This window comes from Rhinopithecus bieti, unplaced genomic scaffold, assembly GCF_001698545.2.
Source record: "Rhinopithecus bieti isolate Rb0 unplaced genomic scaffold, ASM169854v2 scaffold_6782, whole genome shotgun sequence".
Classification (NCBI taxonomy): Eukaryota; Metazoa; Chordata; class Mammalia; order Primates; family Cercopithecidae; genus Rhinopithecus; species Rhinopithecus bieti.
The window spans coordinates 4,129,528-4,150,520 of record NW_016805866.1 but is presented as its reverse complement, the minus strand read 5'-3'; the positions used below and the strand labels follow the sequence as shown (position 1 = coordinate 4,150,520).

Genomic DNA, 20,993 nt, shown 5'->3' with positions numbered 1-20,993 from the left:
TTTCCTTGAGCTGCTGTGAGCTCCACCCAGTTCGAGCTTCCCAGCGGCTTTGTTTACCTACTTAAGCCTCAGCAATGGCGGGCGCCCCTCCCCCCGCCTTGCTGCTGCCTTGCAGTTAGATCGCCGCAGACTGCTGTGTTAGCAATGAGGGAGGCTCCGTGGGCGTGGGACCCTCCCGGCCAGGTGTGGGATATATTCTCCTGGTGTGCCCGTTTGCTTAAAGCACAGTATTGGGGTGGGAGTTACCCGATTTTCCAGGTGTTGTGTGTCTCAGTTCCCCTGGCTAGGAAAGGGGATTCCCTTCCCCCTTGCGCTTCCCAGGTGAGGCAATGCCTCGCCCTGCTTCAGCTCTCGCTGGTCAGGCTGCAGCAGCTGACCAGCACCGATTGTCTGGCACTCCCTAGTGAGATGACCCCAGTACCTCAGTTGAAAATGCAGAAATCACACGTCTTCTGTGTTGCTCGCGCTGGGAGTTGGAGACTGGAGCTGTTCCTATTCAGCCATCTTGCTCCGCCCCGACCAAAACGTATAGATTCTTGTCCAAGTTGGTTGCTGTTAATTTGAGGATCTGGAGAAATGCTTTGATTTCCTAAGGGAATTAGTTTCCATCTGTAAAAATTAGAGAATTAAACCAATAATTTTATTGTTTTAATCTGAAGCTTACCCTTTTGATCATGAAAATCTTATATACCCAGTAACATTACTGAGAGAAAATAAATAAATGAATAACCCGATTATGAGCATCTTTGTCTCATTAGGTGATTATAATGAACATAACACAAAGTTGTCTTCATGAACCAGAGGCATTGTTGTGCACCTTGATCAGAGTATCAAGTTATACCCAATGACACATTTTATAGAGACTAATGTGTTTAAAAAAGTATTTGTTTCTACAACGAATAGTCCAGGGTAGGTGTAATTTTCATGCCTTCTTTCTCACTCTTTAGTGTCTCTCTATTTTATTTATTTGTGTATCTATCTCTGACACCATCTTTACTGTCCCATTTTAATAGATTCCACTCTGAAACTATGTGAACTAAGAAAGGAGGAAACTGATTTCTTATAGAAAAATCAGTGAACTATTACTAGAACAACTGGAAGGACGTACAGAATGCTATGGTTTGAATGTGTCCCCTCTAAAATTTAGGTGTTGACAATGTGATAGTATTAAGAAGTGGAGCCTTTTAAGAAGTGATTAGGCCATGATGGCTCCTCCGTAATGAATGAGAGTAAATGCCCTTATAAAATGTCTAGATGGAGGTGGTTTGTCTTTTCGTCTTTTGTTTTCTGTCATGTGAGGGCACAGTATTCTTTATCTCGAGAAAACACGCCATCAAGTCACCATCTTAGAAGCAGTAAAAGCACTCTCCTCAGACAGTGAACCTGCTGGCACCTTGAACTTGAACTTCCCACCCTCCAGAACGGTGAGAAATAAATTTTTGTCCTTTAGGGGATGTTCTACTCTGAGGTATTTTGTTATAATAGTACAAATGACCTAAGACACTGATAAAAATAAACAAGAGAACAGCCAAAGCAAATAGCAAAGATTCACACACTCTAAAATAGATGGCATTTCATAAAGTGAATCATCTTTTACTTAATCCTAACAATATTGCAGAAATATCAAAATGATACCATTTTTGGACTTTGTAAACCTTACAGGGATATTTTTCTTACTATATGGTAATTGCATTATTACTATTATTTCTTTTCCCTCTGTAAATGTGTGCAATGGTATGAAACAAGAGTGAATTCTTTGTAAGGATAATCATATTAGATCTAAATTAGTGCTCTTCATTTGCTTTTAAACAATTGTGTGACTTTGGTCATGGAAACATGACTATTAATCTCTCTCAATTGCAAAGGAAGATAATAAAGCCATATTTGCCTCAATTTTCACTTACAATTAATAAATATCCTGTTTCATACCACTAAGGTTTTAGTATCATGATTTCAAATGCCTGGGTAATACATGCATTCTGCTTATATGTGATGAAGGTGATTTCTCTAATCTTGCTTTGTCCCTAGAAGAAAAGTAGAAATGAAAGTCCCAGCACTCATCTTTGTCCTCCATTACTATATGTTTATTTCTGGGAAAAAAATAGTAACTCATTTCTAAGTCATCCAGATTAAAATAGAGCCTCTCAAGGCACCAATTAACCTCAGCATTAAATTATTTTAATCTTCATTTTTTTAGTTCTCCAAATTTCAACACCAATCATGTTTGATTATATTTTCTCTGTTAGTGAAATTGGAAGGAAAGATTATCTGTATAATCTCCTCATATATATCATGTATATGAATATTTATTTCATTATATTAATGTATAATATAAATATAATTATATTAATATGTAATATAAGCATATTTATATTAATATATCATACATATTCACACAGCAAATTTTAATGGACTATTACAATAAATTCTTAGTTTTATGACATATGTATATGGTCTAGAAAACTGACCAGTATTACTTTAATTCACAGCTAATAGTCTATCTTGGTACAGATGGTTGGCTGGTTACATGTGTCATTTTTCATTAACTTTAAGATTAGATTAAATATAACTATACCTGAATATTTCATGAAAATATTTTAGGAAACCAATTGTAGTCTATTAGCTTCACTAGCACTTAATTAATGGAAGATTCTGGAAAACATAAAAAAGGAAGAGGAACATATACAGGTCATTTAACCTCCTAATGATGCAATAGAGTATTTCTGCAGATCATTAATATAGTCATCATGTTGGATCATTTTTCTATTGGAACAAAATTTTCTAAAGTAAAAAACTTCTTCATAGAAATTCAGGAATTACATTGCTTTATTAAGAGTTATTTTAGAGGCCGGGCGCGGTGGCTCAAGCCTGTAATCCCAGCACTTTGGGAGGCCGAGGCGGGCGGATCACGAGGTCAGGAGATCGAGACCGTCCTGGCTAACATGGTGAAACCCCGTCTCTACTAAAAAATACAAAAGAACTAGCTGGGCGAGGTGGCGGGCGCCTGTAGTCCCAGCTACTTGGGAGGCTGAGGCAGGAGAATGGCGTAAACCCCAGCAGGCAGAGCTTGCATTGAGCCGAGATCCGGCCACTGCACTCCAGCCTGGGTGACAGAGCAAAACTCCGTCTAAAAAAAAAAAAAAAAAAAAAGTTATGTTAACCAGTTGAGATTCATAACAGTGATAACTTATATCCTAATTCTGTGTAATGTAAATTTTAGGAGAACTTTTGGTTTCCAATATAATAAACCTTCTTAATATTTTAGGAATAAAGGGGTTGCGATTGTTGATAAAAACATACAAGGATGTCTCCTAAAACACAAGATCATGAATAAAATCTGAAATTCCTACAGGAACCAAACTGTAAATGATAAAACTGTCATGGTCCAAAGTCATTCTACCCAATCTTTCTTTTAAGGACATTTTAATAATTATGTAATACTGTAAGCTACAAGATCTTATTTTATAAATTGAATATGAAAAAAGAAAAATAATTATTTGCATAGGAGAAATGCGGGTAAATTGGAATCAATGGGTGAAGGACAATTTGAAAGAAATTTCTATTTTAGTTGCATGAGCTCTGACCTCAGGATCTGATAGTCTATCTCTAGGACTGTACATGGTGCCTTGAGTTTGTTTGGTTTGATTATAGTATTTAAAATATTTGCATGAGAATGTAATGATTCTGATAAAAAAATGAGACCATATTTTGACTAGAGAAAAACTTTTGTTACTGGGGTGTCAGAAAAGTTCATGCTTACAGTAAAAACAACTTCTAACTGAGACCTACTGCTTTAATCTGCATTACTCATATGCTAGTAAAAGATTTATGCTAATGTGCAAAAGACTCCGGGCTTATCATAATTTTAAAAGATTTCATCTATATCTATTTTGAAATATGTGATGAGAGAGTACATGCTTTAGCGTGATTATAATTAGTTCAGCCACATTAATTTTTTATTCTAAAATCTGTTTTTTGAGGATTTTGTGGGGCTCTTACCTTTCAATTTCTTTTTCATCACTGATAAGAGCATATATAAAATAATGTATATACCATCCTTCAGCCTCTTATCCTTCCCAGAGCATATATAAAATAATGTACATACCATCCTTCTGCCCCTTATCCCTCCCCCTAAAAAAGATCCTTAATCAAACTTTGATCAGTCCCATTCAAATAAGTATGAATTAGTAGGGCCTTATCTGTCTCTGGGAAATACTGACGCCAGAAATTTTATAGGTTAATTCATTCTTACTTTCAGACTTTTTAAAAGAGCTAACATCATTGAGTCTTTAAAACCAAATCACTGTTATATATGATTTCTTTTCCATTCATTTACAACTGTCATTTTAATTCATTTTAGATTGCACTTAATTGAGAATAAAATCCAGACCTTGACTATCATGAGGGGCACATTAATTTTAAAGTTCATTTGTGTAAGATTTGTTTTTAATCATAGTGATTTTTCCTTTTCATCTCTGTTTTAGGGCTGGGCAAAAGGGCAAGAAGAAATATTGAGTCCATCTAACTTGTATTGATTAAGATGATGTGAACAACTAACAAAGTTTCATTATCTAAACTGCTTACTCAATACTCAGAAATGTGGACATTTAATTATGATATTCCATTGGCTGAAACATTACAGTAACTTCTTGTGTTGACATTATTGCAGATGCATAATGGGGTGAAATTCTAAAATTTTCGTGATCCATGGCCTATATGGGTGAAGAAAAAGCATTGGAATATTTAAATGAAGACAGGAGAAGGGAGCCACGCCATAAAATGAAACAGATTTTTTGAAACATGTATCCAAACTATCCCAATTCGGTGCATTAAAACCCAATGATGGTGTTCTAATTCTGCTAAAATGCAAAAATCTGTTACTGTCCACTTTGAAGTCACCACCAGTTCTACACTCTGTCCAACTCACTAGCCTCATCTTAGGTTACTTTTTACATCCCTTTGAAGACTCTGGACATGTAGGAGTTCTTTCAGATCTGCATTTCTCTAAGCTTTTAAGCAACCTAATTTGTTCCAGAATGCTTTTTCCCAGTGCCAGAAGTGCCTCCCTCTACTTTCTCATCCCTGCATTGTATCCCCCTTTGCTTTGGGTAACTCTTGTGTCTTCTGCTGTATCAGTCATCTTAATGCCCAACCCAACTTCCTCAGGATAAACTAGATGTTTTTCTTTTCATACTTTTGCATCACCATCTAACGGTACATGACAGAAACATCTTAATAGAGTCATGAACTTAGATTTACCCAACTTCTGATTATAAATCCTATGGATATTATTTTTATAGAAGAAGTTATGTGCTTTTCTATTTCTTCTGTAACAAATAAGAATTGAGTAGCTTAAACAACAAATATTTATTATATCAAAGCTCTGAAGTTATTAGTTTGAAGTAATTTTATGGGGCTAAGGTCAAGGTGTCAGTGGAACTGCTTTCCTTCTGGTGCTCCAAGGAAGAGTCTATTCCTTGCTTTTTCCGGCTTCTAGAGGGTGGCTATGTTACTTGGCATCCTGACTGCAGCACTGCAACTTCTGCTTCCATCAGCACATCACCTTCCGTGACCCTGACTCTCCTGCTTCTCTCTTATAAGGACTATCACAGGAATTAAACAAACATTTCTAAATAACTCATGAGCCAAAGGAAAAAAAATAAAAAAAATTTTAAATTATAGCTACATTGTAGTTGAAATTCCTTCTACTAGAACTTTTGAACTGCAATAAAATAGTGCTTAGAACAGAAATCATAGCCTTACGTTTTCTTTAAAAAATAAAGTTGAAAATTGTATGAATTACAAAAAGAGGAGAATAGACATAAAGACAATGGAAGAAAGAATGATAAATCAGAATGCAAAATCAATAAGCTAGAAAATAAAGTCAGAATAGAGGATAAAAAGAAGAGAAAGTTCTTAGAAAAATATAAATAAAATAAACAACCCTCTTGAGAAGGAAACCATGTATAAAAACTACTAAGAATGAACAAGGGAATTTAACTACAAATATAGCAGAGATTTAAATTCTTTTTAAATTAAAAAAATAATTTTATACAATAATTTTGAATTCCTATGTACTATGGGAAATTTCTTAATAATTAAACTTGCAGTATATTGAAGAAGAAATTAAAATACCAAAGAACCTTATAGAATTAAACAAATTGTCATATTTTGAGATGTTAAAAGAAGGAAAAATTATCCCTTGAGCGATTTGTAGGTGGTTCTCTCAGATTTTCAAAAGTTATCTAATTTCAGTTATATAAAACTCTGAGGATAGAAAAAGTTGCACTTTATTATTTTTAGATTAGCATAATGTTGTTACAAAACCATGTAAAAACAGTATAAAATGGAAAATTAAAGGTCAATTTCATTAATAAACATGAATAAAAATATCCCAAATATAATGTTTAATATTTTGCAGCCATGTGTAATNCCATGTAAAACAGTATAAAATGGAAAATTAAAGGTCAATTTCATTAATAAACATGAATAAAAATATCCCAAATATAATGTTTAATATTTTGCAGCCATGTGTAATAGATACATATCTAATCCAATAAAATTGAATTCAATCCAATGTGGATTAACATTATAAAATTTATAAACATGAGCATTATTGTTAATAATATCAGTGGAGAAAAAATTATGACATCAGTAAATAATGAGGAATTATAGTACATATTCATGATTAAGAAAATGTAAACCTAATTTTGTGTTGAACTTGCTGCTTTTTTTCATATTGAAAAGATGACATCGCCCCAAGAGCCAAAAATAAATGGGAATTGAAAAAAGCTAAAAAAAAAAGAAGAAAAAAAAAGAAAATGTAAACCTAGAAAACTGTGAATAGAAGGTGACTCAATCCAGGATTACACATTGGATTTCCTTTTATTTCTCTTTAATCTTTTCTAGTGTGAAACAGTTTATTAGCCTCTCTTTGTCTTTCATGATTTTGAAACTTGTGAAGATAGTCGAGTATTTATTTGGTACAATATTTGTCAATTTCAGTTGGTCGATGTTTTCTTCTGATTTTTCTTATGCATTTTGGAGGAAATTCCACAAAAGTGAGGCTATGTTCTTCTCACTGTACCACTTCAGGAGACTCATGAGGTCTGGTGGTGTTAACTTGATCACTGGGTATGGCGGCCTCTGCCACATTTTTAACTGTAAAGTTAATCAATTTCTTGTTATAATTATGAGTATCCTGTGAAGAGATATTTTGAGATCTTGCAAATATCTTATTTCTAATCCATTAATTTAGTATTCTTTGATAATTCTTGTTGGCAGCAATTAATACTTTCGTGTTTGCCAAGGCAAACTTTCCTCTTAATAGTACAATTTCAGAAATATTCCCATAGAAATTTTTTAAATGGTGCATGCATTAGTTTCCTTGGGCTATCATAACAAAGTCCCACATTCTGTGTGGCATGAAACAACAGATATTTATTCTTTCACAGTTCTGGATGCAAGAAGTCCAAAATGAATAGTTGGCAAGGCCATGGTCTCTCTAAAGCCTTTAGGGGAGGATTTGTTATACCTTTCATTTAGCTTCCTATGCTGTCAGCTAATCTTGGGGTCCCTGGTCCTGTAGATCTCTCTCTCCAATCTCTGCCTCCATCTTTAGATGGTATTATGCCCTTTGTATCCGTGTCTCTGTGTCTTCTTCTTTTATAAGGACACCAGTTAGATTAGATTAGGTCCTATCCAATGACCTTGTTTAACTTAATTATATCTGCAAAGACCCTATTTTCAGACAAATTCACATTTGCAGGTACCAGGGGTCAGAATGTCAATATATTTGGAGGGAGGCACAATTTGACCCATAACAGTGTCAGTGGATCTTCATTTGTGCAGAAAATTGAATTGGTTGCCCTAGCCAATACATGAAAACCAGCTAAAAATTATCAGACAATAAAACATGGTAAAAAGTGTAAAGCTTTAGAAGAATAAAAAAAACCCTTACAGATAATATGATTGTTTATATGAAAATGTTTTAAATCTACAAAATAATTTTAGAATTATTAAAATAGTTTAGCAAAGTGGCTAAATAGAAATTATATGCTAAAATCAATTCCACTATTATAAACTACAGACAGAATGTGACACTTAAAATATATACCAATTACAATAATCAACACATTGTGTACATATGTGCTTCCTCTCTGTCATATCTACCTATACAAATATATATACAGAATATACATGCACATATAACCTTTACATTTTTAAATGTGTACTATATAATATGATGCATATGTATACATATTTGAGAATAAATAGGAAATTATAAATCCTTATTTAGCAACATTAAAGATTATCTAAATTGGGCCAGGCATGGTGACTCATGCCTGTAATCCCAGCACTTTAGGCGGCTGAGGTAGGTGGATCATTTGAGATCAGGAATTCAAGACCAGCCTAGTCAACATGGTGAAACCCCGTCTCTACTAAAAATACAAAAATTCACCAGGCGACCGTGGTGTGAGCTTATAATCCCAGGCATGTGGGAGGCTGAAGCAGGAGAATCACTTGAGCCTGGGAGGTGGAGGTTGCAGTGAGCCAAGATTGCGCTACTGCACTCCAGTCTGGGTGACAGAGGACAGAGTGAAGTCCTGTCTCAAAAAAAAAAAAAAAAAAAAAAAAAAAAATTATTTAAATTACTGTTGGGCCAAGGGTGGAAAAAAAAAAAAAAAAAAAAAAAAAAAAAAAGATGATCTAAATTACTGCAGGCCAGACGTGGAAAAATAATAAATATACAATTTTATTTACAATTATAAAAGGGACAATTCTATACCACATCTTCATCTTTTTGTTATATTTAAATTTCCATGATTTAGAGAAGAAAGCTTGAGAAAAATGTACTGAAATTGCTAGTTGACTAAAACAGACATTCCCAATCCTCTTCTCTTTTATTCATCTCACATTGTACACTAAGGTGAAGAACTGCCATTCTGAAATCCTAACATGGCTGAGGGTGTACATGTGACCACGACCTACTCAGTGAGGTAGAAAGAAGTCTGTTCTGGGGCTTGTGGGAAGGGTTTTCTTTCTACTTAAAGAGACAGAGCTTGGGAAGGAAAAGCATTTTTTTTTTCTTTTCTTTTCTTTTTTTTTTTGAGATGGAGTCTCACTCTGTCACCCAGGCTGGAGTGAAGTGGCATGATCTCGGCTCACTACAACCTCCACCTCCTGGGTTCAAGTGATTCTCCTGCCTCAGCCTCCTGAGTATCTGGGACAGGCATGCCACCATGCCTGGCTAATTTTTGTATTTTTAGTAGAGACGGGGTTTCATCATATGGCCAGGCTGGTCTCGAACTTCCGACCTTGTGATCCACGTGCCTTGGCCTTCCAAACTGCTGGGATTACAGGTGTAAGCCACCGCGCCTGGCCGAGAAAGCCTTTTTGACCCGTCTTTTGCTTCCTGCCTTTGGACCCAGCAAAGGAATGTGACACTAGAGTTGCTGTAGTCACTCTGAACGCAGACAATAACATGAGGTGAACAACCAACACAGGCTGATGAAGCCGAAACTGGAGGAAGAGTTGTCCTCAGTAGCCTTTTTGAGTTGATGACCCAGCCCTGAAACTACCTCCTTCCAGTGTTTCTAAGTGAGATAACAGATGTTGCTGCTCACATTCATTGTGAATCTGGAAATATCTTGTTTAGAGAAATGCATCATAAAATGTGCATATGTGAAACATTATAGAGAAAGAAATGAATCAACTAACAATAAAGATACTGAAAAATGAGAAAATTGTGATAAATGTAAAAAAATGAAACCCCTTTTTTTCAGACATTAATTTTCTCCTTTTAAAAAAAAAAAAAAAAAAAAAAAGGTACATGTGTTACAGTGACAAATTTTACATTTATTTTTGTAGAAGAGTATTTTCTTAAGACCAAATATTTCATGAGTTAAATATATGAAATGGAAATAAAATATTTTGCTATTATCCAGCTTCCTAGAATTTCTAGGGCTCAGAAAGACACAATTAACCATTAGCTCTCTCCTGCCTCTGGCCTCCATTCTACATCACAATGCATGATGGATGAGGGATTTCAGAATAAAACCAAGTGGAGGTTTGAATTCCACTTTTGTAATTTGATAGCCATTGATCCTGAACAATATTGCTTAATTCCACTCAGCTTCAATTTTATAATCTAAAAGTGGTGTTATATATCTAACCTTAGGTATTTATTTTGGGGATTAAATGAGATGATATATGTAGTTCACCAAGCATATGCCTGACACATTGGAAAAGATTTAAAGAAATTTCCTTTCACTATCTCCCTTCATTTTTAAAATTTGATCATTTCTATCATTTAGCAATTTTCTAAGTAGTAAAGAACAAAGTAAATCATATCTTGAACCCCCTTGTCTCATCGGAAGTAGAGATATAGATTCCTGATGAAAATGTTTTATAAATGTAAGCACCAAAGCAAAAGTGCATTTCTATTGGTTAGCGTACACATTGTAGAAACTAGAAAATCTCTACAGTGAGTATTCTCTGAGTGGCTTTTCTTTTCTTTACTTTTTTTTTTTTTGAGATGGAGTCTTGCTCTGTCGCCCAGGCTGGAGTGCAGTGGCCGGATCTCAGCTCACTGCAAGCTCTGCCTCCCAGGTTCACGCCATTCTCCTGCCTCAGCCTCCCGAGTGGCTGGGACTACAGGCGCCCGCCACCTCGCCCGGCTAGTTTTTTGTATTTTTTAGTAGAGACTGGGTTTCACCGTGTTCGCCAGGATGATCTCGATCTCCTGACCTTGTGATCCGCCCGTCTCGGCCTCCCAAAGTGCTGGGATTACAGGCTTGAGCCACCGCGCCCGGCCTCTGAGTGGCTTTTCAATAGAATCTGCTTATATGTGAAGATGCAGAAGTGAAACTGCCACTAACACACAGAGAAGTGCATCTTTGTTTGCAGCCTGTTCCCCTGCCAAGTTTCAACAAAAGCCCCTCCAAAAATAAGAGCAGGGCTTTCCATCGTGGTTGGTGTCACAAAATGGGGAGTTCTGTTCTGGGAACAGTAATAAAAAACAAACGCTTTCTCTAATTGCATGAATCAGTCGATTTCCATTCAAGACTCTCTTATCAATGAACCGACTGATAATATTATACTTCACTCTCAAAGATGGAAAAAATCAAACAGAAATAAAAATAGATAAATATTTAAGCCCAAGACACAAGGAAAGTGAGACAAGTGTGTGTTTTACTTAAAAGACCTGATGGTATTCAAACACATATACCTAATTTTTTTTTTTAATGTCGTTACAGAGGATTAGGATAGCTCTTTAAAATCATACTTCAATATAGGCAGTGGTGGTGCAGCTGTCCATAGCCTCACTCACTTACATAGCATGGCATGGCATGGCATGGCATGGCATGGCACAGCACAGCACAGAATAGCATAGCATATCATAGCATAACATAGCATGGCATCAACTTTAAGTTTTAAAACATTCTAATTTTAATTTTTTTTATTTTCCTGTACCCACATACTTATAATTTAAAGGAAGCATAGGCTTAGGTAGTTTTATTTTTCTATCTGCATCTTTTGTTGCTAAATTTAGATGAAGATTGACCGGACTGTTGAAGCTCCCCTCTCACTATCCGTGCATATCCTTGTGAAATACTGAAATACCATTTTAGCTAAAACTCTGCTCATGTCTTTTAGCTAGAATCTGCAATGCTTCATAAGTGATCATCCTAGATATCTCATCAAATTCCTCATTCTCCAGCATTCCCCAAGTGATGTCTGGTCTCCCTGGCCCATCTTCTGCAAAATCCTGTTAGGTTGATTAAGCCAACATCCCCCTTTACACTTGATGTTTCCTCTTAGTAATTTCCTACCCACTGATCACCACTCTGTCCTTGGCTATCAATTTCCATATGTCTATGCTGTATCTAGAGCTGGGCTCACTAATGTACAGATCTCTTTTCCCATATTGCAATAGTTCTGAATAACATCTGTTTTTACCACTTTAAGTACTGTCCAGCTCTGATTTTCTCTGACAATTATATACTAAGAAGTTATCTGATGTAGTAATATTAAATTGCTTTTTGATAACAAAATGTGATCCATTGAGGAAACAGTTTTATTAGATTTAACAGAATTACTGTATTTTTCTTGTTGTGTTATAACAATGTGTAATTTTATTGAATAATGAGCATTTAAAATCGTTCCTGTTTACTTCATTTTCATTTCATTGAACTTGTAATGGAGTAAATTGAGACTCATCCTCTACATACAAACTACCGTCCTTCCTGCCTCAGTTGTGGACATGATTTGGAAACAACAGGCAATAGCTAATTTTTGGCGGAATGAGAGTAACACCTGAATGGCTTAGGCATGAAAGGTGATTTTCAGGGTCTCTGAAGAAAATGAGAGATGTGTGAACTGAAAAGGGAGAACTTCGAGTTGCTTGATGAAGAAGTTTATGAGATTTCAGTAGAAATGGCAAGTTGTAAAACCTGTGTCTCATCTCCTTACTAAAATGCTTGTGATTTATTAATGAGTTAGAAAACTCGATTGGTTGTTGTGATGTGTGGAACAGCAGTATTCTGCTTTAAAATGGGTTAATATTACAACAACAATTTCCCTGAGAGTTTCTGCTACTCTTAGTTCAACTCTTCAAAGTAACAAGGTATTCTCTTTCAAAACCTCACTACACTGTATGGATAATTTTCTAATTGTCGTTAGTTATTTTTATGATTTTTTCCTCCTGTTAGTCAGTCAGTAGAGTAAGGTTAGAGGAAGACTGAAATATTTTAAGTACAAATTATATTACGGGATCCCTAGACCCTTTACATATTATAAAAATAATTATGTTTTCCACAAGCACAAGAAAACAAACTAAAAACTAATCATGTCTTAAACAAAGGCTTTATTTTTCTCACCACACACGAATTCTAGAGGTAATAACCCAGGGTTATCTCAAATATTAAAAGATGTTTATTAGAAAAGAAATTATTTTCCTCATTTGAGCTTCACCATCCCTAGCACATGGCTTTTATCCCCCTGATGGCAAGATTAATCTTTCATCTTTTCGATATTTGGGGCAGCAAGAAGAGTAACAGGCCCAAGGCGTACACCAATTCAGCCTATTTCATAAACAAAACATTCTCAGAAGCCTTACCCAGACCTTGACATGCATCTCACTAGTCAAAATCCAATAATGTGTCTACTTCTAGATGCAAGGGAATCTGGAAAGGAGAAGAAGTAAGTTAATATTTAATAAACGTCCATATATATGATATATATGATATATCATATTTATCTCCTATTAGTTCTTTACTTCCAGAGATAATATTATACTTCTAGAGAACCCTAATTCAGTGGTCATACATCAGTTACAGGTATAAAAATGATGCATTAAAATATAAAGCATAGTAAAAGAAACAGCTCTTTTAGCTTAAATGTAAACATAAAAACATGAATAATATTTATGGATTGATTAGGAGGAAAACACATGAAAGATAAATAAAGCTTCACTTCCTACATTAATTATATTTTAAAATCGTTATCGAAAAATTGCATAGAGGTTTTAACTCAAGATTTTCTTAAAGCTTTTCTGTTATCTATCTCAGTTGGTCCAAAGACAATTCAAAATCTCACTATTACCGTATGTACTTGCTATATCATAAAGTATCAGGGAACAGGGGCCATCGAATTCTGCTAATACGATTGAAGTCCTAAAAATACAATTTACATGTTTCCATAAATTCCTATGATAGAACATCTAATTCAGGTAATTCACTAGCAAAACTAATTTAAAAATTAAGTGACATTTGAGAAAGAACATATAGGTATGTTAGCGGATAACAGAGCTTTGTATCCTTCAATCCAATAAAGTTGACACTCAGTAAAAACCATCACAAGTTCACCCCTTGCCAACCTGAACCCATACACATCTCCTGAGATCATGCATAATCTTCAAATAAAGACAATAATAAGGTCAAAATTACACCTAAAATAATACAACTATCTTTTGTACAACCGGAAGTACACTAATCCCCAACCCAAATAAAGTTAACAATACTTAAATGCTAGCATGAAGTCAATAAATCTTATGTCACATTATAAAGGAAAAGGGAATACAATGAAGATATTTTCTTAGTACAAGTGTAAACATGCACAAACATGTTTTTAACAAATGTTAAAGCATTTGTTACAGTCATGACTCATGACTGTTACAGTCCTTGTTTCTGCAGCTGGTCACATGGTCATAGCTGGTACTGTTGACTACCTTCTACCACCCATTCTGTATTCCTTTTGCCTTCAGCAAGCACCTCAGAAGGTCATGATTTTTTTCCTGGTGGAGTGAACCAAATCTTGATTCCTGAGGCATCTGGATCATTTGTAATCCTGTCTGAATCAGGCTGTTGTAGTTTCCCATTGACCTTACTCACAGGGCATGGTAATACAAAGACGTCTTAATGGATCTCCTGTATTCCATGCATACTCTTCCTTACCGCCATTATGGAGTAGTTGACCGATTTCATCGTGATAGTTTGGGTCAATCACCTCAGTCAATAATATAACTCCCTTCTTAGTAAGAGGAGCCCAAAGTGTCCAGGTGGCAATTTTAACTTCTATTTTAATGGAATCATTGTAAATCTGTATTAGTTAAGGTTCTCTAGAGGGACACAACTAATAGGATATATATAGTGTCCAGGTGGTAATCTTAACTTCCAGTTTAAAGGAATCATTGTAAATCTGTATTAGGGTTCTCTAGAGGGACAGAAGTAATAGGATGTATGTATGTGTGTATGTGTGTGTGTGTATATATATATGTAAAGGGGAGTTTATTAAGTATTAATTTACATGATCACAAGGTCCCACATTGGGCTATCTGCAAGCTGAGGAGCAAGGAGAGCCAGTCCGAGTCCCAAAACTGAAGAACTTGAAGTCCGATGTTCAAGGGCAGGAAGCATCCAACATGGGAGAAAGATGTAGGCTGGAGGCTAGGCCAGACTCCCGTTTCACGTTTTTCTGCCTGTTTTATATTCTCTGACAGCTGATTAGATTATGTCCCATCAGATTAAGGCCACACTTAATCTGATGGGGTGGTCTGCCTTCCCCAGCCTGCTGACTCAAATGTTAATCTCCTTTGGCAACACCCCCAGAGACACACCCAGGATTAATGTTTTGTGTCCTTCAATCTAATCAAGTTGACACTCAATATTAACAATCACAACAACTCTCACATTAATGTTCTCATTTTAACTTTACACTTAGGTTATCTAAATATCACTATTATTTGTTGTTTTTGCTTTTACACATAGAGGCACACAAAAAGACAAGAACTCAGAGAGAGAGAGAGAAACACACAAAGAGGAACAGAGAGAGGGAATTTTACATATGTGATATATATGATAATATGCGATATCACATTATTTTGGTAACATAAAGTAGGGTTAAGTTTTGGAACACATGTATACATAATGTCAACACTAAAATAAGGAGATGATGTGATGTTTTATTTTCAATTTCATCAGATGATTGGCCTCTCACATTTGTCCTAATTTAAGTCTAGAGACAGATTAGTGCAGAAAAGATAATGATCTAATTGAAAAACTAATGCCTGAGTCTTAAAATCCAGTTTCTCATTGATTTTGCCAAGTAGACAAAGTGTCATCTCTAGCATATTATCTTTCTCTGTAAAGCTTCTCAAACCACTTAGACTCACTTTGCCAATTGAAAACATTCCTCTTCTGCTTGAAAAGACTGTGATGAACTTCAAAACCAGAAATGTAGTGCATCTAAAATGGCCTATAATTTGTAGCATGTATTTGAAGGAGAGCAGATTTTTAAAATTGATACAATAGGTAAAAAAGTTATGACCATTTCCCTCTCTCAGGTTTTATTTTATAAAATAATGTATCAAAATCATTGATTATACATAAAACAATTCTTTTTTTTTTTTTTTTTTTTTTTGAGACGGAGTCTTGCTCTGTTGCCCAGGCAGGAGTGCAGTGGTGCGATCTCGGCTCACTGCAAGCTCCACCTCCGGGTTCACGCCATTCTCCCACCTCAGCCTCCAGAGTAGCTGGGACTACAGGCGCCCTTCACCGCGCCCGGCTAATTTTTTTTTTGTATTTTTATAGACACGGCGTTTCACCGCATTAGCCAGGATGGTCTCGATCTCCTGACCTTGTGATCTGCCCGCCTCGGCCTCCCAGAGTGCTGGGATTACAGGCATGAGCCACCGTGCCCGGCCTACATAAAACATTTCTATAAATTCATCTTAAAGGGCTGCTTAGACAGTATGTCCCTCCAACCCTCCAAAATATTCAACAAATGTATGAAAAAATCACTGAATAAGAAATGCATTTCTTATTACCCTATAAAATACTTTCCAAGTACATAGTTATGCAATGCGGGAACATTGCTATCAAGGATTATACAAGATATTATTTATTCTATTTTTCCCATGGCTTCTAGAATGATCGCCTAAAAATATAAATTGGGTAATATCTAAGATTGCAATACNTTTTTTGAGACGGAGTCTTGCTCTGTTGCCCAGGCAGGAGTGCAGTGGTGCGATCTCGGCTCACTGCAAGCTCCACCTCCGGGTTCACGCCATTCTCCCACCTCAGCCTCCAGAGTAGCTGGGACTACAGGCGCCCTTCACCGCGCCCGGCTAATTTTTTTTTTGTATTTTATAGACACGGCGTTTCACCGCATTAGCCAGGATGGTCTCGATCTCCTGACCTTGTGATCTGCCCGCCTCGGCCTCCCAGAGTGCTGGGATTACAGGCATGAGCCACCGTGCCCGGCCTACATAAAACATTTCTATAAATTCATCTTAAAGGGCTGCTTAGACAGTATGTCCCTCCAACCCTCCAAAATATTCAACAAATGTATGAAAAAATCACTGAATAAGAAATGCATTTCTTATTACCCTATAAAATACTTTCCAAGTACATAGTTATGCAATGCGGGAACATTGCTATCAAGGATTATACAAGATATTATTTATTCTATTTTCCCATGGCTTCTAGAATGATCGCCTAAAATATAAATTGGGTAATATCTAAGATTGCAATACTCATAAGTTTTATTTCCCTCTAGGAGAAAATTGTAAATCCTTCTCTTGGGACATACATATTGTCTGATCTTACTTCTGTCACACTCACTTGCTTCTCAGTGTTTACTTTGTGTAAACTTGTAATAAAATGTACATTCACATCCAAATTTAAATTTATTTCCATGTCATCAACTAGTTTTACCATGTTTATAATAATTTAGCCCTGAAAAGGTATTCCATATTCTACCATCAGGTCAGAAGTCCAAAGATGTTCCCTTTCATCAGAGTCACATGTTTGGGACACATAAATAGTTGAAATCCCTAATCGCATTCTTAGCAAGATTTACAGTCTATATAGAAATTATCTTCTATTTTACTACAAAGTCTATAGCGAAAGCATGTAATGTCTGTAAGGAAATTTTTCTATATACATATAAGCAAATACACATGTACGAACACACATGTACATACTTTACAAAAAGCAGTGCTCGTTTTCGTTTTCCCTTCCTTCAAACTTTGATGATAACCACGAGATAGATTTTACCATGTTTAAACCATTTCTACGTCACTTCTATTCATATTCTACCCTTCTGAACTTTAAAGCAGGACTCTTTGAGGCCATCTCTACTATTGCCCAGTCCTATCTTATTTCCTTCTCTTGAAATATCGTTCATGATTAGTTTTTTTTGAGACGGAGTCTCGCTCTGTCGCCCAGGCTGGAGTGCAGTGGCCAGATCTCAGCTCACTGCAAGCTCCGCCTCCTGGGTTCACGCCATTCTCCTGCCTCAGCTTCCTGAGTAGCTGGGACTACAGGCGCCCGCCACCTCGCCCGGCTAGTTTTTTGTATTTTTTTAGTAGAGACGGGGTTTCACCAGGTTAGCCAGGATGGTCTCGATCTCCTGACCTCGGGATCCGCCCGTCTCGGCCTCCCAAAGTGCTGGGATTACAGGCTTGAGCCACCGCGCCCGGCCTGAAAAAATTTACATTCAAGCCAAATTTTTCTTTAAAAATGTTTGCTGGGTAATTATTTCTTTCCAAATAGATTCACATTAGTTTATTTACTTATTCTACTGATAAGCTGTAAATCATGAATATATTTCCTATTCCTTAATCCTATGTAGTTATCATTGTTGTACTTCTTTCTACTCAAAAGTCTAACTAGATGAAAGGGTATGATCAGTATATGTTCTTTCAAGGACATTAAAACATTTCCATATAGATAGACGGATAGGTAGGTAGATTTCAGATTTCTTCTGGACTAATCTATAGGTCCTAAGTAAGTGAAGTAAGCTTTCTGACTATCTAACCATTAGCAAAAACACAGCATTTTAAATACATAATCTAAGAGGACAATTCTCTCAACACATTTTGTACTTATTTTTATGAGATATTTAATAATTAAAATTTACATAATAAAATTTATCTAATTTAAAATTATCTAATACCTCAGTGTATAAATTCATTAAGTACTATATTTTGTTACTTCTTTAAAATATCTGGAAAAACACTATGCTGAATTTGAAATACTTCCCATGCTTTAATATGCAGATTTCCTCACATATTATTTTCTTAAAATTTTATATTAAATTAACATTGCCTGTAGTAAAGTTCATTCTATTAAAAAATAATAAAGTAATAACCAGAAATCCAGAGACCCTGGTAACAAAGTTACTTAAAACCTAAGGGAAAACTAAATCAAGTATCAAAGGAATTAATCAACTTAATGTTAGCATTTAAAATATTCTAGAAAGACATAATAAAATGTATTTTTCACCTAAAATCTCAAACTTCATTACTTCTAACGGAACTCCCATTCATATCACAGACCCAAGACTATGTGAGACCAACTCAAATCAGTATTCTTTTTAAATTGAATTTTTCATGCCTTTCAGATAGATCTCATTATGATTATATGAAGGGATAGAGAGAGAGGCAGAGAGAGAGAAAGAAAGGGACAAAAATTGATCTCATTATGATCATATGAAGGAAGAGAGAGAAAGAGAGAGAAAGAGAGAGATGGAGAAATTGGCCATTGCCTTAAAATATTACTGACTTGGTCTGAAGAAAAGAGGAAATGCTTTTCGTCATGTATAAGCATCCTGTTAATTGTGTCAATTTTTGCTATCAACCTTATTCTTAGAACTGCCAAGTTTTAAATATTTCTCTTATGGTTTTCTCAAATTATCTTTCAGTGACCTAGAAATAAAATTTCAAATAAGCCCATCTTTGTTTTAAATTCACCAGTGTTTCAGATGATTACATAATACAAATATTAATTATATAATACCAATTACATAATACAAATATGGATTAGTTTTTAAAATATATACTGTGCATAAATCATAAGCAGGAATTAAAGCAAGATAAATGCAGTTGAAGATTCAAATATGCATATGTTTTAACACCAAATAGTCTTTATCTCTTTAATGGATATTAATTAATACTCAACATTAGGAATTAGTCTTCTATTACTGCCTACCTGCTAAGGCATAATTACTAGACTGGAACTATTCATTTTTCTGATTTCTTTGTGTATTTGCTTAGTACAAAAATAGAATCTCAGATTATTAAAGAGGAGATTTACAGTATGTTATCAGTTTAAAGATTCAATTTTCCCCTACATCTTAACAGCTCTGTTACTGGTATATGTCTTACAAATGATAGTATTGCCATAATTTCACTGGCTAAGCTTGGATCGTTTGATTTTCTTTCTTTTTTTCATACTTAGTAGTACATAGAATAATGATGCATCCTTTGATTGACTGCCAGAATCTTAGATTTGATGAAACATGGTATTGTCTTTAATTCAAACAACATAATGTTGGAATAAGAATACAATATATATTAGAGAAAGAAAATCATATGTGGGGTAATAACATGGTCAAAATCTTTCTGACCGCATATTGTTTCTGTCTCTAATACAATGTCAGAACAGACTAGGTCCAGGCTCCAGTCTCCGGGGCAGCCAGATATGGACAACAAGATACTGCCATAGAGATTGTTTATAGAAGTACCCAACCCACCACCATACAGAAAAGGTTCTCTTTGATGTTAACTAAAACATCTTGTCAGATTCAGTAGTCAATTTTCTGCCTTTGATTTACTCAATTTCACATTATAGTTTGTCAGTTAACCACAAAATTCTTGAAATATTTTTCGTATATTGTACAACATGCTCCTGAGTTTCTTCCTGTGTCGTCACTCTCTCTTTTTTCTCAGTCTCTTTTGAGGGATAGAGTTAAGCTTCACAGTGTCTAAGTGCTCCCCTTAACCCGCCTCTCTGCCATTTCTGCATGCCTTACCTAGATGATTTTTCACAAAGACTCTAAACATATAGGTATAAGTAAAGAAATTAATACAGATATAGATGTAGCAATAGATAATACATCTCTAGTCTTGGACATTTTTACTCAGATTCCTTTTGGACTCAAGAGTTATTAACAGCATTACTTTAAAACTATGTAGATGTTTATTATTTTTGATTAACTGAACATTAATTCTATATTAAAATTTGTCATTATTTTCTTTTATTTTATACATTATTTTATGTTATTGTTACACTTAGCACACTGGCTGTACTCACGAATTATAAACATCTGACCATTAATTTATCTATATATTATAAATTAGAATTATGATATTAATTAACTCAATTGCCAAAGTCACCATATAGCATCCAAAAATAAGATTTTTTTGTATCTTCCCTGCGGTTTAAAACTTTAATTCAGTTAATGTTTTTGGATAAGAAAGTTCAAGATTATAATGAATACTGGTAGTCACTCATCATGCAGTTACTTAATCTCATTTATGGAAAGCCTATTTTCAAAGATTTATCATCAAGAATGATGTTTGTTGTAGGTTTTGATAGATATCCTTTATTTCTTTAGGGAAATCTCCTTCTACTCCTTTGTATGTCAAAAAAAGGAAAACTTTAGCATGTCTTAAAACTTTTTAAATTCACTCTCAGTATTGATTAAAT

The 20,993-nt window shown here is 35.1% G+C and overlaps 1 long non-coding RNA gene across 2 annotated transcripts in view; it reads right to left on the bottom strand.

The window, feature by feature from the left end:
* The window catches only part of LOC108530801 (uncharacterized), a 63,789-nt gene that overhangs the window by 5,462 nt on the left and 37,334 nt on the right, over window positions 1-20,993 (bottom strand). The window contains exons 3-5 of one of the 2 annotated variants that reach the window (XR_001885970.1): window positions 13,121-13,187; window positions 2,576-2,652; window positions 422-609 (exon numbers count right to left, since the gene is read on the bottom strand). This is a non-coding gene — a long non-coding RNA (uncharacterized LOC108530801). The remainder of the gene's footprint in view (window positions 1-421; window positions 610-2,575; window positions 2,653-13,120; window positions 13,188-20,993) is intronic. The other variant, XR_001885971.1, reaches the window with a different exon arrangement.